The sequence below is a fragment of the Argopecten irradians genome, chromosome 5, assembly GCF_041381155.1.
Source record: "Argopecten irradians isolate NY chromosome 5, Ai_NY, whole genome shotgun sequence".
NCBI lineage: Eukaryota > Metazoa > Mollusca > Bivalvia > Pectinida > Pectinidae > Argopecten > Argopecten irradians.
Window position 1 is genome coordinate 38,156,691 of NC_091138.1, and position 22,652 is coordinate 38,179,342.

At 35.2% G+C, this 22,652-nt stretch overlaps 1 protein-coding gene across 1 annotated transcript in view; it reads right to left on the reverse strand.

The window, feature by feature from the left end:
* The window catches only part of LOC138323766 (RYamide receptor-like), a 37,782-nt gene extending 28,276 nt beyond the window's left edge, over positions 1 to 9,506 (reverse strand). The window contains exon 1 of the mRNA XM_069268595.1: positions 9,237 to 9,506. The gene's annotated coding sequence lies outside the window, so the exon portion shown is untranslated. The remainder of the gene's footprint in view (positions 1 to 9,236) is intronic.
* Between the last annotated feature and the right edge of the window lie 13,146 nt (positions 9,507 to 22,652).

Sequence of the window (22,652 nt, forward strand, 5' to 3'; positions counted from 1 at the left end):
TTAAAAAAGGGTAATTTTAAAATATCGTTACAGCTATTTAGTTTCACGTCCTATTAACAGCCAGGGTCATTTAAAAATATGCCAAGTTTGTTGATGGAGGAAAGTCGGAGTACTCGGAGAAAAACCAGCGGTCAGTATCTTACAACTGCCCCACATGGGATTCTAACTCGAACTGTATAATGCTTTAAGATCACTCCGGAGGATAACTTGTTTGATATTACAAACAATGTGCTTGCACTGAAGATAAAGTGACCAATTATCATCATAACTGAAAAGAACTGTAAGTCATTATTGGTAAATTATTGTATCGGGTTGTGACCCATGCTCTACCACCCAGGATGTAATTGAAGAGTGCAGCATTACGTAGCACATACATGTACACACAAGCAGACGTTCGGTCCACTTGTTGAAGACAAATTGACAATGTGGTATCTGACGGGCAACTTGTAAACTAATATGAATCCTACGAGCACTACAGACCAAGTGTCAAATTCCTCCGATACCACTGAACATTCGCACGCGCTGCGCGGTAGGGCAGCGTCTGTAGCAATTATAAATAGCAAGCCGCACGTGTCTACCTACACGCACATAAGCCTTAGAGGCTAACGGATTAATGTGAAATTGAAGCACACAGGCGAAAGAGGTATATAACCTTACCAAATCTCCTTTGTCTGTGTTAATTTCAGCATTAAGGCGTCAGAATTGTACCTACTGCTCCCTTTGCATGATCGTAAAATATTTGGATCCTTTGATTTCTCATCTTTCTAATCTACAATTTCTTTCCTAACGTCTTCATTGACACCGCCTCAGTTTCGGCCTTGTGTTGGGCTCTTATATCTATTATTAAGGCCCAGGTACACTATAATCTACAAATGTGAGGATATCTGCTCCTGCGTAACGCTCAACATAATAAACATTGCAAGAGTTCCACTATTGCAAGGAGACACAGCATGAATATACCGTAGTCTCCAAAAACAACAGATGTTCATACACGCATGCAACACATTGTGTACAGGAAAGGCCGTCCTTAAATGACATTAACGGTTTATAGGACGTTAATCAATCACATTATCATATCTGTGGGGGTAATAGTTGCGGTAATTAGTTTTTCTTGTCTGCTTATGCATTGTACATATTTTTTTTTACAAAATGCGAAGCCCACCATGATTGAAGTATACCCCAAGAATTAACATGACATTTATCCACTTTGTTTTGTACACGTGAAAAAAGCCATTTATATTGATATATTTCCATAATGGTAAATATAAATCATTTACTTGTCGATCAATTTTCTTAAAATAACTACGTGGAGACGTACCAAAATATTATTCTATAAAAAGCTATGATGCATTCATTTTGACAGAATGAATAATCAATTCATTTACAACATATGTTTCTCATATGCTTTACGCAATAAGGCATTTGCCGACGATACAATTGTGTCAAGTCGAGATTACCAGCAGAATAATATCCATGTGGATGAATTTTCCAACAGCTTAAATATCCCTAGAGGTATATGGGATGCTCGAATGCCTACCACCCCAGACTGTTTTTATAGACTGTCCTTGGCGCAGATTAACATAACCATCAGACAAAGCTTTAAAATCGAATTAATCCTTGTAGCATACTGATCATACGGTGGTAAATCATGGATGATTTGCTCTTTTATATGTATGAACTATCTAATTTTATTGTTTTAATAATTATATTCCCCTACAAATAAAAAATACATAAAGTGTAAATTTTCTCCAAATCTGTAAATAATGATTTCTTTGTAAATACCAAAAGGTCCTATTGATAGGTATGTTAGAGATAAAATCCGGAATATGACGGATGTTGATTTTATTTGTTATGGAACGTTTGTAATAACGGCACAAGGTGACAAATGAACTCGCTATATCATTATAAAGATGACACAGAATATCCTTCAAGGCAGCAAAACATCAGGAGACCGCTCCTTAACGCCTCAGTCTCCGTGTAAATGATGTGTTTCAGTACAGGTCAAGGCGACACGTTTCCGGTTATTACATTTTTCATCGGTTTAAAGAGGCCTCATTTGTGTTGTTCGCCAACTGTTCATTTCACCAAATACGGAAAATCAAGACAGAGACGTTTAAACAAGATTCCAAAACAATTCAGATAGTATGTAATTTGAAGGCAATACATACGTCATATTCAACAAATGTATCGTTATGTGGGTTATTTGTTTTTAATCATGCCGACGCCGTGTTTGAGAATGTAACTGTTGTAATGTTTTAATTAAAAAGTAGCGAAAATCAATATCGTAGAAAAGATTAAGACTGTTAATTGCGTAATTAAATCACCATGGAAAATACAAGTTTAAGTTGCCATCGAATTAGGTCGGTTTACAGTTAAGTATTTGAACTACACAGATTTATCTATTATGAATATGTCTTATGATTTAAACTAATCAACCATCTATGTTTTAAACATTTTAACATCTATATTTTATGTACTGTACTTCTTTCTATCTTTGATAATGTGTTTCTAAAGTATTTTCGGAAAGTTTAAGCACATTTGCATTTTTTCCAGATTCAAGTTTTATTAGCCCACCATCTGATGATGATGGGCTATTCAAATCGACTTTCATCTATGGTCCGTCCTTCTGTCCGCTAACAATAGGCCTACTTGTTAGCGCTATTTCTCAGAAAGTACTGGATCTGTTGCGAATTCCATATGTGAGTTCCTCTTACGTTCCCTAGTTATGCATATTGCTTTTTGGAACCGATCTGTCAACACGATGACCGACAGATCGACATCTTGATTTTAATAATTGAAGTTTAAAAAGCAGAGAAAAGATTCCTCTTTCAAATGTCGGACATAGATCCATCTTTGGTGGTGACAATGTCACTCTGGGATCTCTTCTTTCTTTATCATTTCAGAATATGTACACTATAATGTGTATAAGGCTTTAGCAGAAACATGTTCTCACTGGTATTTTTTGTATTTAAAATAATACATAGTTTACATGTTTTAGCAATGCTTCAATTGCTTCTTATGATCAAAGCTTGATGACTATCTTATTTCAGTATATGTTCACAAGACGCATTGAAATATATTACAATGGTACATTTCATAGTATGTCAGTATCAAAGTCCATTACTTCATTTTGGTATTGCATATTTCCATTGCTTCCAAACGCCTTTAATGAGAGTACCAAACCAGGAAGTCATCGGGCACATTTCTACGATTTACATCGTCCTATAACATCTGACCTTGACGGGATAGCACCACCAAGACGCTGATAACCTTGACATTCGCTATAGGCTGACAGTCGCTATTGGCAACTTTGTTTTAGGACAATCAGAAATGTTACATGTTTATCTATTGATTTTAAATATATTTTTATTGTCATGTACTATTGACAACTGGGATTGGACACAAGACTTGCCAACTTGACGCCCCCCCCCCCCCCCCTAATGCATAATATACTTAGTATATACATAAAGGACGGTAGTGAATACAATATAATTGTTAATATATGAATCAAACTTTTCGATAAAGGAGAGCATAAAAGGGAAAGATGACAGAAAAGATGGGAAGAAATAGCAATTTCGTTCTTCAAATAATCTTTTCCATACATATAAATATTTGCAATAGTGATGACTTATGAAGAATTATGTGATCGGCTAGGAAACATCGACTGATACTTTCTTCAAACGTTGTCCATTACACGCATTCCATGAAAAAATATTACACTGTTGACCCTCTTGAATGATAATTTCTTGTTTTTCTACATCTAACGATTCGTATAGGAAATTGACATAATGGGGTTTGATTCAATGTTGTTTATGTCAACAGGTATGATAAAGCTTCATAACACAATGATTATAACAAAATACATTGATTCATCAAATATTTCTAATCGGTGATCTAAGACACACACAAAAAGTTTGAAAACGCACATCAATTACGATATCCCAATAGTTACTGTTTATGTTCAAACCGAATCCACCTAAAATCCAATACACTGACATATCCAGCCCAAGGATATATCATGCTATGATGAAAGTTTCATTTATTTTCCATTAGTTTTCAACTTTGTCAAAAACAACCTTCGGGCAGCTCCATAAGATAATACATATGGTGGCCGACATGTAAAGGCCAACATTAACGGATGAGTGGTCATTCGGCTGACCACATAACACAGGTTTATATATGTTCGTGGTCAACTTTCTGTCATGTCTATAGCGGCATCATTACCCAACAGTAAGACAGTCGTTAACTTTTGCATTTAGTAAGTGACTGCAAAATATAATGATTTATTTACACGTAGCATCAACTATTTTAGTTTTATTGACTTTAGAATGGCAGCTTACGAGTAAGTGACCTTTTTGATAAGAAGTTGACTAGCCATTGTTATTATGAGCATTTTAAACGTTGTGATGAATTCCTTCCCGCGGCAATATAACCTCAACATTTGTGTTGATTGAATACCCGATTGTTCGACTGTTTATACTACCACTCAAGTATGATGCAAATATCCATATGAATCATGTAGAATTAATCATATAACGAATATTTTGAGTAAGAAGACTACTGTCTCCATCAGGTAATACACCGTAATAAAATCGATTATATAGAAAAATATTTAAGTTCAATTACAACACTTTTACATTAATAGACTAATAACATTAACACATGTTTGATCTGGCATGACCTTGATACTATATAGGCCTATGTTATGTTATTTCTGATCATGATGTTGATTAAATATTTATCATTTATTGACAGTTGATTAGTTAGGTTTTACTTTATCTGAAATCGACCAGCGAACAGCATATCAACATAACATATTTAAAGTTACTCTGACGGGTGGCGCGTTCGCTTTGCTCGTTAAATCTTTAGACAAAATATTTAGTAATTTTGCATTCATTACTTGTCAATAAACGGAAATATATTGATTTAATTGATTACTGTTGGAAGTTTCAGTGAACATTTCTGAGTGTGGGAGTGGAAACAATTTATGCCTACAAGAACATAAAATAAAATGTTCTGCAAATACCGACGTGATGCTAGAATACACACATCTATAATCGATACTTCGAGAATGACATTCAAATAAATATGTGCTTAATGACTTATTCACGACATGATATAAAAACACAGCTGGCCAATGTCTAATTTTGTACGGCTAATGTGGCATATGCGTCTGTTTTCAAATTCTATCTGAACACGTTCAGTTCACCACACACGGTCATATTGACTTAAGATATATTTGACTTTTTTTCACCTTTTCTATGCCGACACGGTCACATTGACCGTAGTGGTTTTTTTTTGTATTCATGTCTATGCAGACACGGTCATATTGACCACAGCAGTTTTTTTCTGTTTTAATTTCTATGCAGACACGGTCATATTGACCACAGCCGTTTTTATTGTATTCATTGCTATGCAGACACGGTCATATGGACCACAGCCTTTTTTTCTGTTTCCAATTATTGAACACAGCCGTTATTCTATATTCATTTCTAAGAGACACGGTCAAATTGTTCACAGCCATTTTCTGTTTCCATTTCTATGCAGACACGGTCATACTGACAGCAGTTTTTTCTGTTTTCATTTCTATGCAGACACGGTCATATTGACCAAAGCCGTTTTTTCTGTATTCATTTCTATGCAGACACGGTCAAATTGACCACAGCCGTTTTCTGTTTCCATTTCGATGCAGACACGGTCTTATTGACCGCAGTTTTTTTCTGTTTTAATTTCTATGCAGACACGGTCATATTGACTGCAGTTATTTTCTGTATTCATTTCTTTGCAGCCACGGTCATATTGACAACAGCCATTTCTTCTGTATTCATGTCTATGCAGACACGGTCATACTGACAGCAGTTTTTTTCTGTTTTCATTTCTATGCAAACACGGTCATATTGACCACAGCCGTTTTTTCTGTATTCATTCCCATGCAGACACGGTCATATTGACCACAGCCAATTTTTTTCTGTATGTATTTCCATGCACACAAGGTCATATTGACCGCAGTCTTTTTCTGTTTACTTTTGCTGTAAGGACGTGCTGGAGGTTTTGAAAATAACTTGGCAGCACTAATGATGCAAGTCTGAACATAGAAAGATTCATTTCAACGTTCAGATCATAAAGCAGAATAGCATGACCGCGAGAGTTATATTTAGTTTGTACCGTTTTCAATGTCATGCACTATGTAATGTCACATTTAATGTTATAGAGCTGCACAAACGAAGACATATACCATGTAAAGCCTAGTGGTTCACTCGGAGCCTGACACAATCTCACACTGCATGTGTTTACAACTATATCACACTTGCAAACCGAATAAAGCATTTCAAAGTGTTTTTTTGTTTCGTTCAATCTTTGATTCTGACGCCTAATAGTTGTATTGAGATCATTTTTCTTCTCTTCAGTGAATAGCCGTGACAAATCTATATGCCGTTAACACTATAGGATAAGAACGATATGGACAATGACAACTCTTTACACGTCATCATAATCAAATAATAAATTTCTGATAAAAAGCATGTATGACACAGATGCACTAAAAGAACGATAGCCAGCTCATACTATTGAATAACTTAAAAATTGACCAATCCTCGACACCATTGTTGAAAGGTGGTATTATGACGTTGATGGTGACTAGTGTTTCTCATATTTGCTGACTGATGTATTGTGCCATCGTCTAATTTATTAGTGGGGCAGACAGGTAATGAATTGAGTATCAGACTGAATAAGAACATTATCGATAATTAGTACATTCAGTGTGTATACCAGTTATGAACCCTTCGTGTGGTTAATATTGTGTTATAACATCCTGGTAGAATGAAATAATGACAGAGTGTGTAAATGTTATTATTTACTTCTACTATTGCAACATACCACTGTACTAACCGTACAATTAAATGTACAATTTTTTCTATGTTAGGATATATGTGTTTTAAGATAGCTATATCTTCGTTTGATATGCATGTCAATAACAAGAATAACGATGGCCTGAGGACGGCACCCTGATGAATGTAGAATCGTATTATTAACACTTGGTATTTATGATATGAAAAAAGCCTTGTCATTGTGGAAAATAGTCGAAAACCATACCATATAAAATACCAAATATGTACTGGGATTTTAAAATCATTTATGATTGGTTTCAGTGATTTTTGTCCATGGAAGTAGTGTATACGGTACAGTGTATGATATGTAATATGAATGTAACGGATGGAGTGCTAAAGCAGTGATTGAATTGTTGTATATACGCCGTAAAATAGCCCATGTATCGAGATTGTATGTAGATGCAATATGCCTGCAGAGAGTAAAATATTTTGAGTGTATATTTAAACATTCATACATATTGTGTATCTATTTTGTCACGACGTCCGTAAATTCAGGTTATACAACATTACTACTTAGTGACACATGAAAACTTTAACGTGGATAACCCCACTAGAAATAAAGCGGATTTTGTGATAAATGATTAATATAATTACGTTCTGGATGTAACGAGTACATATGTAAATGACGGTGGTGTGAATGTCTTATGTGGAGTTTAAGTTTGATTATAGATGTTATTAAATATAGTTAATGATGTTGTGTATAGATATAATGGATTGGGTATCCTAAAGATGGTGATTTCTAGAAAACGTTAATCAAGAGTATTTAGCAGCGCTAAGAGGATTTACATAATTAAGTTTCAGTGCATACAGGTGGTACAGAGTACAGTGTATGTGGTTAGAGTATCAGAGCACATTTTAATACCCCATTAAGAACTTAATTACTCCAGGTGGTGGCAGAAAACGTCTTTGGTGTCATTTTGCCCGAAGCTATATAAAACGAGTGTATATATTTTAATTTATGCAAAGTAACTATGTAATGTAGAATGTAGTTGAGAAGTGATATATAGTACTCATTATGATGTCTTACATTTATATATAAAGTTAGGCAGTTATTCTTTATTCAGAATAACGAATAACTCTCTATTTTCATTTTGCTATACTCATCTCAATTACTGGATTTGACTTTCTTTTTGTCGATTAAGTCAAACCACAAGAAACATGAATAACTATAATTCATTTCAAGCAACGGGTCATTAAAAATAAACATCAGTACCCCTACATACGACCATGTTTAAAACTACCAGTTTGACTGCTTTTAGAATGTGCACCTGTTAATTATGATTGTGTGTTAATATCTAATGGTGTATACCGATGTTTGACATTAAGAAGTATAAGGTGAGTATTGTTTTGTATGAATTAAAAATTAACTCCGTACAACATTCTTACCACGCAAGAAACGCATATGACCGCTTAAACGTGCCAAAACCAGCTTGGAAGGCCTAGATACCTTTCGAGTTTTCCCGCTGGATGTTTACTGTGGCCTTAGATTGTTTTGTTTATGTTTCTTACTGATAGTGATTTCTAGACGTCGTCCTGGAGACAATAACTTATAAACATAAACGATAAAATTTACCTTTCTGAACTTCCGATCCAGTGCTTGAACTTTTAACAATTTAAAATTCACTTACTGGTATCAACTATTTAATCAGCTAAGGGAAGTCAAAACAGTCATATTTTCTGTCTAATTTTTCGCATAATACTATTTAATCTAATAACATCTGCATTTGACTTATTTATATCTAACTTTATCGTTTGTTTGTAATCTACTTGTACTTTTTTTGCATATAATTCATTTTTGACTTAATTTAGGTCATAAACACTTTTTTAGCTCATTTCATCGTCTTTTAATTTCTAAATATTGATAAAATGGTTTGAACGGGTTGATAATTTGATTAAGAGATATCTTTCAGGTCGTCGACTTTTATCTACTGCTATATATACTCGCGCGTAAGCATTACCATGCCAATTATTTACAACTCCGGGATCCGCACGTGCTATACATAACAGGCGTCGAAATGGTTATTGTGATTCCAGTACGTTTTCTTGAAAATTTACAAAACTATAGAAATAACTAAATTACATTTTTTGATGAAACATTCTAGTAAGGGTTAAACAATAATTAGATGAAACGTTGAACACAAGTAGAACGATAAAGAGAATGGATAGCTTTATTAAATGGAGAAAAAGAAATCAAGGAAATAAACAAGTAAAGTACCATTGAACTGTACAACATTGCATTAGTGATTATATTATCCATATTGGCTCCTTAATATTTAAGGATAATAATCATCCCTAATTAAGTAACGTTTACTTTTGTAATTACCAATAAGGTAAACAAATGCCACCCACCTGAATATTGTATTGTGGAGATCCCGTCAGTATTCAGGACAACACCCAGCATGTCATTAATATGACCACTACAATTAATACCGTCCTTATTTATCATCCAGAAAAGCAGGCTTCTCCTGGCTCTATTAACCACTGAACAAGGAGCCAGCCCTCGGCTAAAACACTCAGTCCACTGTGTGGTCAAACACCAAGAACTGACCAACACAGTACTTAAAGTGTATACAAATACAGTGGCCAGCGGTACTGTAGGCAATGGTACGGGTATCAATGAGAGCTGTGATCAACAGCAAGTACTACATGCTCTCTTATCGATATTGGTGGAGAAAAAAGAGACGAATGCAGGAGCGTCAAAATGATCTTAGACATCAACAAGTAGGGCGGGGAGAAGTCAGTCAAATTGTATAACGGGGTTAGGGTTACTAAAACTCCAATCATGCAACTCCTTGTGTCACAGTCACACCATTGGTCTACTTGTTAGCAAATCGCTGAATTGTCTAATATATGATCAACGATAGAGAATCTATAGTTATCAATGGTGAGTTATTGTGACCGAAAATCATCCTTACAGGATCTTAATTTCTGACAAGAACTTAGTTTAATATAACCGTAGGTCTATTGTACACGTACAATTGTAAATCTCCGTCGGGACTAGATTATTTGGCAGATAAATCAACAATCTAAACCCAAATTTATGGGATGTCGGGCTATTCTGTCTTTGCATGTTTGCTCCCTTGCGGGTTGGTATCGATTGTTATGTCATTCTTTTGTGAGTGCAATTCACGTCGTTTTCTCCGAAAAGTATGACGTTACGCTCGCAAATACACGACGTCACAATTAATACCTACACGCAAGTGCAGATAACTCTGTAATATACAAATACGGAATATATCATATAGCCCAAACTTTACTCAAGCCCTAAACTATGTCTATGCTTGTAGGATATCAGTTATAATATTTAAATTCAAATTAACACCTTCCCTGGAGCACTTCGCCTGACACAAAGAGGTTTATCTTTTTTTTTTAAATCGGCGTGGCAAGTATCAAGTCCGCGATGAGCGAGAATGAGGGACTAACACCTCTTACTAACCTTAAATCCCATTTAGAAGTTGCAACACAAATCATGACTTTAAACAATCAAATTAACCAACATCCAATACCAGAAACAGCTATTGTCAAATTAGAAATCAATGGAGGTGTTGGTGTTGGGCTTGAGAATAACTTTTGTTATTACACATAGAGCAAAAATCCCATTGTTATAAGGAGACACAGCAAGGGTTATTTCGCAGCCTGATGATATACATACATAAGCGCAGACAACTTATTGCAGAGAAGTACTGAGAAGGCCGTTATTAAAAGACCTTAGTTTTTTAATACAAGTATGACGTTACGCCTTATATACCAACCAACCCTTCGATCTCCTAAATATCATCTAGGTAAATGACGACAGAGAATGTACAAGATTTTACTGACGTGTTACTAAAATCGACACCCACAATCACCAAATAAAGGTTTAGAGCATTTTGACTCTGCATGGTTTTCTGCCCCACGACATTAAGTGGGGAGTTATGCGGGAATACTTCATTTATTTAGCTTCGACCTTTTGCAATAGTGCAAAGAAGGTATTTTATCAAGAAGAATGATAGGCGCATCTCGCATTTGTATTTTATTCAAGGGATGATATATGATTTCGTGCAAAAAGGGTATTTTTGCACATAATGTTAAACTTCAAACGAAAGGGAAAATGACGTAATTTTTATGTGCCGTGACAAGCGCCGTTTGTGTTCAACTTCCAATGGTTTGATAAATGGAGCAAAGAATTGAAGTACACATGTAAACCTAGGATGTTTCTTTAAAACGTGTGTCTAGACAGCTTCTCCTATTTACCGGATATGTTGAAAGTCGCCATGACGATATGCGGTTAGTTTCTGTGACATTGTTTAAAAGTCACCAAGGGAGGGAAATAAACATAAATACGCGGAAACAGGTTTTAAAATGATAGATAAAAACGTCATATATTACAGCATGTATAACAGTTTTGTTTGTCTATTCATCATTTCTTGACATTTGGAAGTAAATTCTCTGAATTCTACTGGGAACCATTGGTACCGTGTAAATGAAAATGTTACAACAACTCCAATTTCAAACAAACAGCTCATTATATCACGGTGTGCACGTTGGATGTAACCACAAATGTATAAACCTTTCAGCAATAAACTGCTATTAAGTGGTACTACATAGTCAATATAAATACAATTTAGGTAATAGATAAATATAATCTCACCGTGTGATTATTCATCTGTCACCGAAATCGTGTTCCTATCAATTAAATAGTACAATTTGGTAACAGGTTATCGCTTATATTTACATTTGCATTAATTGATATTTGCAATACAAGCATTAAAAATTAGCGCCAATCAACAAATTGCATTGTCAAGAGCAAATACCGAAACAGTTGGTAAAATATACCATCACTGATAACGAGACACATGGAATGGATTAAACATAAAGATATCTTTATATCTTTGTAAAATGTAAAAAAAATTTACCTACAAAAATATTTAGTTATTATCTTTTTTTTACTATTTTAATGGTTATAACTAAATGATGTTAACACGCAATAATATTTGTGATTTCGTAGTGACTAGGCGGGTTTAAAACTGATGGCATTGAGCGTCATTTTTTTCTCTTTTTTTCCGTAGCAACAGTACTGTTTCTAGGTACCGAAGAAAATAACAATTTCGATCTGATTTTTATTTATAAAGCAACACGGTTGTTTTGTCTTTTTGGCAAATGACGAGATGTATGCACTACATTTCATGCCAAACCTGCCATCATGGGCAAATTTTATTTTTTATCATTATCAATATAGTGTATTATTAAATGTTGCAAGAAAATAACCAAACTCCATGTATCAACATATTCCGAAAATAAAAAAGCCACTGCCAGCCATGTTAATTCAGGACAGTACTCTATATACTTGTATCCCTACACCACCCTCGGAAACCCAGTGCTAAACTCCACTACGCTCCGTAGGCTGATTAACGGGGGTAACCGACGATGCCCTACACTGATTTCATCAAGCGTATATAGTACACAACATGTTTACAATACGTTGGTTTGAGATAACAAACTGACTCAGGTATTAGTCCTACCTTCTGGTGGTTGTGGCGTCACAAAAGTCACGTAAGAATATGACGACGCAGAATCAGAATAAAAATGTGGGACTAATCGATTGTAAATTGTATTTTACTTATGTCTTTTTCGTAGCATTGCTACCGATATATACACACACAGACATTAGAATGTAATTATAGAGTTGAAGCAATAAACAAACATTACGTCAAAGAGAAAATCTTAAACATTTAGTTAAATTAACTTTCTATATCGTGACCCCATTTCTAAAAACAATAAACAATCAGTGTTGATCACACATGTTGATGGCTTATTGTTTCCCCAATGGAAGTCCCATATGCACATATATACTGAATGAAGTGTTGAAGCCCTTCCATTTCTGAGGGAAAACAACTGATTAGAACTATCATTACGGTATGTAAAAGGATAAGACCCAAAGACGATTGTAGAAACTCAAAGCTCCTATAAAATAGAATTATGGTTATTTAACCTAACATCACGCTTTATCATTAGGTATGACTAACAATCCCAAAATGCACTAGTGATTACGATTAACACATACCACATATATATCATTGTTCAAATTTTCTTAAAATTACAATGAAAATCAACCAAATTACGTTTGTTTGCTCTTATTTCTCCAATAATATTAAATTTTACTTTTTGTTCTAGTAAAAATAACATTAATATTTGTCATTATTTGGAGACAAGAATTTTCTTTGTAATGCATACATTCTTGCAATTTACTAGACAACTGGTCAGATGATATGGTCGAAGCATGAAGCAAATTTTAGAAACAAATTGCAAATGTCCAGAAAGACTCCAAGACCCTCTACACAACCAACGAACAATAAGTCAAAATAATGCAGAAAGTCTAGACAATATCTACACCTGCTTTACATATGCTTTTAGTCGCCAGTGCCATATATAAACGCCAACTTGTAATGGCCAACGAGTTCTCGTTAGGAGTCAATGGACGAATATACTCCATGATTTACACCAAACAAGCAACAAATTGGTCCGGGTTGGTTTGCAATAGAAAAGGCGCGCTTCATAACGATAGTCTGGAAGACTGTTATTAGTTATATACATTGTTAGCGGTGAATTGTCAGCTCCCATCACAATCAGTCAGACTACATATGTAAACTAATATTGCAACCTAATACTATATGATGCATAACATAAATTGTGTCTTTTTTGTTTTTGAAACAGATGCAAAATCACAGCACTTGATGGATCTTTATTTTTACGGATATATTTATGATGCAGTTGAAAGAATATAAATTGGAAATAAGATCAGTGAAAACGGAGATATGGAAGGATTCAAAAACATTTATATGAAATATCTAAACATTGATTTTACCATTTGTTGATGTTATAACTTTAAATATTTTTTGAAGAACTTGTTTATATTCTGAAACAAAGTCATTGGTATAACCTAAATAAAGGAAACCGCCACATGCGATAGCTGTTATAATTGTTATAAATAGTTTTTCATTAGCTGATTATTTCGAGAACAGACAGTGACGATAGCTGAAACATGATATGGTAAATGTTAAAGTATCGTGTCCTATTGGTTTGTTAGAGTGTGACTGTCAGCCCCAGCGTAACACAATACAATAAAGCGCTTCTCGTACACTAACTTCATGAACTTTTCATTCGTGGTTAACTTCCATCATCTTCATAATACACAAAATCGACTTTTCTTTATACATAGATAACATTGCGACTACTATCCGTGCGTTTCATTTGCGGATTGCGTTAGCGGCACCCATATGAAAGATACGCTTCGAATATAAACGCCAAGTATTTTCGGTGTTAGCAATAAAATTGATATAAAAGTAAAACATAAATAGTTTCCGAATACATTTAAATAAATAATCCATGTAGGTTTATATGATATAAATAATATCTTTCTTGTTTTCAACTAAGAAAACATACCGATCACCAATGAAAATTCTCGGGTCCGCGATCTTGGATTCAAGTGGTTGACCGGGTGGGGTGTGTTGCTTGGTGTCTTCGACGGCATGCTTCAGTGATATAGCACTATAAAAAGGGCAATAGTTCCACTCCACTATACAAAAAGACACAACATTAATATACCGCAGTCTCCAAAAACACACACCCCGCACAACATACACGCAACACACCGCATACATGGGAGGCCGTCCTTACATGACCATAGCTGTTAAAAGGACATTAATTAATCAAACAAACAAACGCTTCTGAAAACGAACCACTTGTACCGGTACAGTTCTGCTGGTACGGTGCGTTCCATTTAAGATAGAACAGTTCGTATCGATACAACTGGTACGAATCTGCAAATGGAACGCACGGTATATGAAACATAATAATAACTGATACTTATATTACCTCTTTGGAATTATGATTATTGGTAGTCGTGCCAGGTATCTAATCTCTGGAAAATATGTTGATACGAGCTACAATAGCGTGCCCCTACTAGTCACAAGTAACAACTTCAGACAGATATATAGACTAATATTGAATGAAACGTCAACTTCAAGTTCGCTGTAGTTGAATTATATTCTATTTAAATTTTTATTTCCAGCAAATAACTAATGAAAGAGTTGGTCATTTGTACATAAAATATGATGCAAGATTATATTTTCAAAAGGATAGTATGGTTATGATAGGATTGGGTCAAGTCCAAATTGTTCTTCGCTTCCAAGATATACATATTAAGAACAAAAACATGTATCAATTATGCGCTAAATCTAAATATTCGTTTTACAAAATCGCACTTGTTTATGGGTGACCCGCCGTGGGTAAAATGTGTTAAGATTAAATGTGTTAATCATCGTCTTTGGTCGCATGTCTCAGTAAGATAAAACTGAACGGACAGGAGTTTCGCTATGTAAAGGAGACACAACACGAACATATCACAACCTCTCAAGACATATAAAGATATACACAATCAATACTTTACACGTAGAGGAGGACCTCTCTTTAATCTGTTAATAGGTCGTTAAGCCTCATCAATCGACCAACCAACTTTGCCAGGGTCAACTGTAAATGTTAATTGGCTAGTGTTTTAGATGTATTCATTAAATTGGATATATATGCTAGATCTAAAACTTTTCATACATCTAATGAAACCTAGCAGTCGGCCTACCAATACAATAGTATCAATATCCGCTGGAATAACTATACCAGAAACTAATTTGTTACTTAGCCATCTTCTAATTTGTCACTTAGCCATCTTCTAATTCTTTATTATCATTGTAAAGAAAAATAATGAAAAAAAACGGCCAGTGCATAATTATTTCTGACGATAAAAAGTGTACAAGTAAATAAACATTTTTTCCTATCCCATATGTTAATATAGATATGTAGCCAAATCAGAAAACTCTAACTAGTTGCAAAAGACCCTCCATAATCAAGGAATAAATCCCTCCTCCCCAAGTCTTGCAATTTAAAATGTGCCAGTTGACGAGACCATTAATTATTCTTGACACCACGATCATCAGCCTATGTGAGTGATCGGCTAGTGTCAGTGTGGTCGGCAGGACGACATCGTGGTGCCTTATCTAACCCGTATCAACGACAGCAAAGTCATTGTTATGGATGTTACGAGAGCAACAGTATTTCATAGGAAATCCATAAGGAGCTGTGCTTACCCCGACGAACAGATTCATGTCATCGTCAAATAACTCATAAAACATGATGTTATATCAACTGATTCTATTAGAAAAAGGATTGGAATTAAGTTTTTGACCGAATTGATGTCATTTTACACCCATAAGTACATTTGGTTCATATATCATTTTTTTAATCAAATCGATGAAAGTAAATATTTGTATTCTGTCATTGTACGATTTACCGTTGAGAAGTCTTACTTTTCGGTGATTGTTACGTCTCAATCATCGGAAGGGGAACTAATCGACGGGATACATATTTTAACCACGTATTTTGGTATTAGTAATCGACGTATTGGAATGATATATGCGTTGTGTGTCATCGTGCTATATCTTATGAAACCCAGCAGTCGGCCTACCAATACAATAGTATCAATATCCGCTGGAATAACTATACCAGAAACTAATTTGTCACTTAGCCATCTTCTAACTTCAAGTGACAAAGCAGTTTATCAATTTTGAATTCTGTTTGGAATTTTCGGTGTTTGATGTTGAATAAAATATCTGAGAATATGGACCTGTCTTGAAAAAGACAAGCAACATAATTCTTTCATAAAGTGGTACTTCAGCGTATTTGACAATTGATCTGTTTAGACCGTTACCGCTAGCCATACCCTCAACATATAATGATATCAAAATATGAAGGAATCATAAATGTTTAGGTTTTGATGTAAATGGATGTTTGCTCTTGTCTTTTAACATTTCTCGTTAGCATTTTCATGGACTTTTCTATCAAACGCGCATGTTTGTTGGCAGTGGCATTTTATAGAAAAACAGCGTCATAGAAAAACCAAGTAAATCAAAACCAGTACATATAAAACTACACTTTTTCATCGTTTTCGTTCCTTTTCGGACATACATGCATACTATATTTTATTCAATATCAAACATGCAAACTGACAATTAAATCGATTTAGCACAATACTATCTTTGGAATATTTATTTCGCTATCTGTACTCATTGATGTCTGATTAGGGGTGTTGTAAGGCATAGGCTTCGTATGACAATTGCACGTTCCAAAATAACATATAATGAAGTATGCAGATATGGTCGTTACTATAACATTCCGCTAAATAAAGCAAACTAAAAGGCGTGATAAGTCGTTATTAAGCAATCAAACTAACATTAATTACAGTTGTTGCTGGTTCACTACTCGTAATTTAAATTGAAAATTGATTAAATAGTGACTTTCAACTTAAAATAAGTTTGTAAAGCGCTTCCCTATAATACCAAATCAGAACCTGATGATCCATGTTGTTAAGCGTACTTTTGCTTCTTTACCAAATATGGTTGTGGCAACGTAGTTATCAGGCAAAGTACGAACGGACATTTTATTGCAAAAGGAAATTAAATGTTTCCAGAAGTAAGCATGACCAAGAATACTTTAAAATCTCAAGCATGCTTCATGAAGGCTAAATAATTTCCGAACCATAGATGAAGGCGTCTGAATCATTTGACAAATATCACTTTACTTTTCGTGAGTGACGTTTAAACCTTCACATATTATTTTCTAAATTCACACTTTGACAAGTGGAATGCAGAGTTTTCAAATTGACTTGATATTATATGACATTGGTTTATATGTCATTGGACATATATTAAATATGTTTCTATGCATTTTTAAATAAGTACAATCAAAATGAAACAATTACATGAATTTCAGTAAAATTTCTTATAAGTATTGGTAGATGCTTCTGCGACTAAATATATTGTATTCTAGAACTAACTGTATATATGGGTTATCCTAAAAATCAATTATTCATAACTTTTTCTTTCAGCATTTCTCTTTCTGTCGATTTCTCACGCATCAACGGTGATAAGTTCAGAAAATCATATTAATATTGTTACAGTAATGTTTCACCATAAATGATGTCCATGGTAATATGAAAGAGCATCACTTTAATCGCAAGCCTCTGGAAAATACTCGGTTTGCTGCATTTTTTTTCAAAAAATATGTTCTTCAAGAGGAATCTATATAATTTTGTATTGTTAACAATATCAAACATAATAGTATCCATGACTACATAAATTAACAATAAAATATGTTTAATCAAATTAAGGTCAAATAAAAATATTTCCTTTCGATCTGACAGAGGTATCACGGTATAATTAAGCTAATATAGAAACATAGATAGAGTATGTAAGTTTTCTTTAATATTTTATTATATGTTTATTCCAAACCAAACTGTTCCAAAATGTTAAAATGCCGTCAAATATAAAATTGCCTGAATGTGAAATTTGTACATGGAGAAGTAATGGACATTGGGATTGATATCATATTGATATAAGTCTTCTGACAGTAAGTCATAGGCGTCATTACAGTGGATGATGGTCGGACAAGACGATAGATACACGTCTTGGAATTCCTCGCAAATCACTTATGGAGGGGTCCCGATGAGGGTTGAGAATGGCAATAGAGGCAAGGTTGCTGTTAAAACCATGCGTCTGCAGCCATACTGTCTTACTTCACTACATAATGCTTTGTTAGATATTATCTTTCTAGTGTCACATTTATCACAGAAGCAAACTATAGTAGGTTTATGTGTTCAGAGATCTTATTTCTTTAATGTCTGCCTGCTTTATTCCTTTTATTACGTTGAGTATCTATAAATGCTGCCAAAAAATGGTAAGGAAACAAGCAGAATAATATTAACCATGTTATCTAGCCTCAATGTTAAAACTGCCCAAAATTGACAGTGGCCATCAAAGCTCTCGGTAAGTCCAATAAGGAAAAACTGAGCATAAATTAACCTTTTAACGATAAAGTATTTTCTGAAACTGGATTGTCATTTGAAGAATATCATTTTTTTAAGGTTTTCAGTTTAAGGATATCCCAACTAAAAGCTAGACCTTTGCAAATGACGCAAGTACCACTCGAACCTGTTGACAATAAATTGAAGGATATCCTGATATCTTAACCCATCTAGATCGTCAACACAGCTGAGGACCACTCATTGAATGTGTTAGATACTTTAACTCTCGGAGAGAAAGCGAACAGAAACAGAGGACGAGTGGGTTGGATGTCAATCACACTTTAGAAAACGGTCTTTTGCACTAGACGATTGTTTTTCGCTTGAGCATGTAGTCAAAAAGATATGGAAGTGTAATGACAATGTCTCCCAAATTGTGATAAATTGACAGGATTACTCTTATTTAGTAAATGTGCTTTTTACTTTTAAAAGAATTAAAATTACTGTAAAAATCACACTATATACAAGATATAATGGTACGTTCTAGATGTTTTTTGTCAGCAAACATTTAATATTCATTTTGTCAACCGTGTGCAACAAAAGCAAATTCTTTTCTGACAATAATAAACTAGCGACCTGAAATATGGAATCAGATTGAAACATGAACATCATCGGACAAAATACATTTGTATATAAACAGCAGCAAACTGACCACGGTTCAACATAGATGTGCTATCAAACAATTTCCATAACCATCAAACGCACTGTCCAGCATTAATGTAATATGGTAAATAGTGTAAGACTTCAAAAAGCTTTTAGAATTTGGTGATACACCGATGTAAATTGTTAACTCGACCACTATTTATCCAGTAAGAAGAGTCGATACATCCCCTAACCATAATAAATGCCACGGCGATCACATGGGTATATGGTGAAGCACACTGCAGTTTGGATACCTTGTCTAAAAGTCTGAAAGCCTGTCTGACGATACATGGATAAACGCCAACATACCAAAGCGTAAACCTTCTCTTCCTGCTCCGACAATAAACACAGTAGTCATTGGATCTTAAGTTGAACGTTGACGCCAAATCCATTGGGATACACTTCCCTGTAAATCCCTAGAGTTTAAACATGACGGTTCATTGAAAGTTTAAAATGCTACTTTTGCTTGTACAAAGTTAAGATGAATGTGTGAACTTCAATATTTCCGTGTTGTAGTACTTAACACCTTACAAAAACGCCTCTGTGAGGAAGGCTCTTGGTTCTGTTCCCCTGACCGAGACACACCAAAGTCTATAGGGATCAACCAACTAAATAAAAAAAGACCTTCGAAATGGCCCCTGTGTATACAAGATTGAGCCCAGGATAGAATTTTAACCCGGCCGCTACTTGGCTGGCCAATTATGAATTTCAAAAGTAAAAATGTTTTCTGACAGGTAATTATTCCTAGATAACCATGATATGTTTGTTTGTTTGTTTGATTTATTAACGTCCTATTAACAGCTATGGTCATGTAAGGACGGCCTCCCATGTATGCGGTGTGTTGCGTGCATGTTGTGCGAGGTGAGTGTACTGGGAGACTGCGGTATGTTCGTGTCGTGTCTTCTTGTATAGTGGAACTATTGCCCTTTTTATAGTGCTATATCACTGAAGCATGCCGCCGAAGACACCGAGCAACACACCCCACCCGGTCACATTATACTGACAACGGGCGAACCAGTCGTCCCACTCCCTGTATGCTGAGCGCTAAGCAGGAGCAGAAACTACCACTTTTATAGACTTTGGTGTGTCTCGGCCAGGGGACAGAACCCAGAGCCTTCCTCACAGGGGCGAACGCTCAACTCAAGGCCAAAAGTGAGGCGGTGCCAAGGGAGGCATTAGGAAAGATAAAGTCACTTAGGAAGAAGAGAAAAGATAAGATCCTAAATTTAGTCGCCTTTTACGATCATGCAATAGGGGCAGCAGGTACAATTCTAACGCCCTACCTGCAGGGCCATGATTTGGAAATTGATATTGAGATTTAAGTTTAAAATATCAAAAAAATATATATATATAAAATATATAATGAATAGGTAAAAGCATTAGAATTTCAGGATTTTTTAGTGCAAAATGCGCCTGATTTCAATTAAGCAACCCTGGTCGGAGTTTGAGTAGAAGGACCCAAACTTTTTTTTCTATTTAGTGTTATATGAGAACCTAGACTTTAATTATAGAACACAATAGCTATCTAATATTCCTTTGTTTAAATAATACAGTACAAAACTTTAACAAAGTTTAACACAGTGGTCTATGTAAAATTATTTAGTTGGTTGCTCTCTATAAAAGAGGTAGTTTCTGGTCCTGCTCACCACTCTGCATACCGGGAGTGGAACGGCTGGTTCGCTCGTTGACAGTATAATGTGACCGTTCGGGATGTGTTGCTTTGTTTTTTCGGCGGCATGCTTCAGTGATATAGCACTACAAAAAGAGCTAGAGCTCACTATAAAAGAAGACACAACACGAAGAGACCGAAGTCTCCCAAAGCACGCACCTCTCACTACACAAACGCTACACACCGCATACATGGGAGGCCGTCCTTACATGACAATGGCTGTTAATAGGACGTTAATTAATCAAACAAACACAACATCACGTAATGGGCCACACATCAGAGCTCATGCCTTGACCCTGATTAAATATAACCAACGGGACAACGTTTATAGGTTGTATTTTATCGCAGTTGTTTCCAGTACTCGTATCACTGGATATCTTGTTTGTTTGTTTGATTAATTAACGTCCTATTAACAACTATGATCATGTAAGGACGGCCTCCCATGTAAGCGGTGTGTAGCGTGTATGTTGTGCGAGGTGCATGTTTTGGGAGACTGCGGTATATTCGTGTTATGTCTTCTTGTATATGGATATCATAAAATGCAATTGTCAATACATGTAATACTATTTCAGGAATACGATATTATGATTTCTGTGGGTTTTTTCCCCAGTATACCTTAAAACTGACATTGCAAAATTATATGAATCCGATGCAAAACGGTTCATATGTATATACTCGGATCTTTTTGTTTGTTTGTTTGATTAATTAACGTCCTATTAACAGCTATGGTCATGTAAGGACGGCCTCCCATGTATGCGGTTTGTTGCGTGTATGTTGTGCGAGGTGCGTGTTTTAGGAGACTGCGGTATATTCATGTAGTGTCTTCTAGTATAGTGGAACTGTTGCCCTTTTTATAGTGCTATATCACTGAAGCATGCCGCCGAAGACACCAAGCAACACACCCCACCCGGTCACATTATACTGACAACGGGCGAACCAGTCGTCCCACTCCCTGCATGCTGAGCGCCAAGCAGGAGCAGAAACTACCACTTTTATAGACTTTGGTGTGTCTCGGCCAGGGGACAGAACCCATAGCCTTACTCACAGGGGCGAACGCTCAACTCAAGGCCAAAAGTGAGGCGGTGCCAAGGGAGGCATTAGGAAAGATAAAGTCACTCGGATCTAATCTCGATCATCTAGGTAACTATAATGACAGTTATGATTACATCAGATGAAATATGGCTTCTTCATATTTTACATGTGATCCATGATATTATTACGATCAATGAAAATAGAAAACAGATTAATATTTAAGTAATGACTTCTTAAAACCTACTACAGAGATTTATAATTCTTCCGATGATTGTTTATGACCTCATCTATAGACCTACTAAAACCACCCAAAATTATTAAATATTTTGTTTAAAATGATTTATAGATCACTATTCAAGGTATTATTTAAAACTATATAAATATCACACCATACACAGGTGACGTTGTCTTTACATGACGTTTACTGTTGCGTGGGCCTCTAGCCAAAACCCTAGTCATTCTATTTCCATTCAACATAAATGTATGGTACTGACTGCTTGCATAAAACAGCGAATTTCTGTCTCCTTCAAAACTT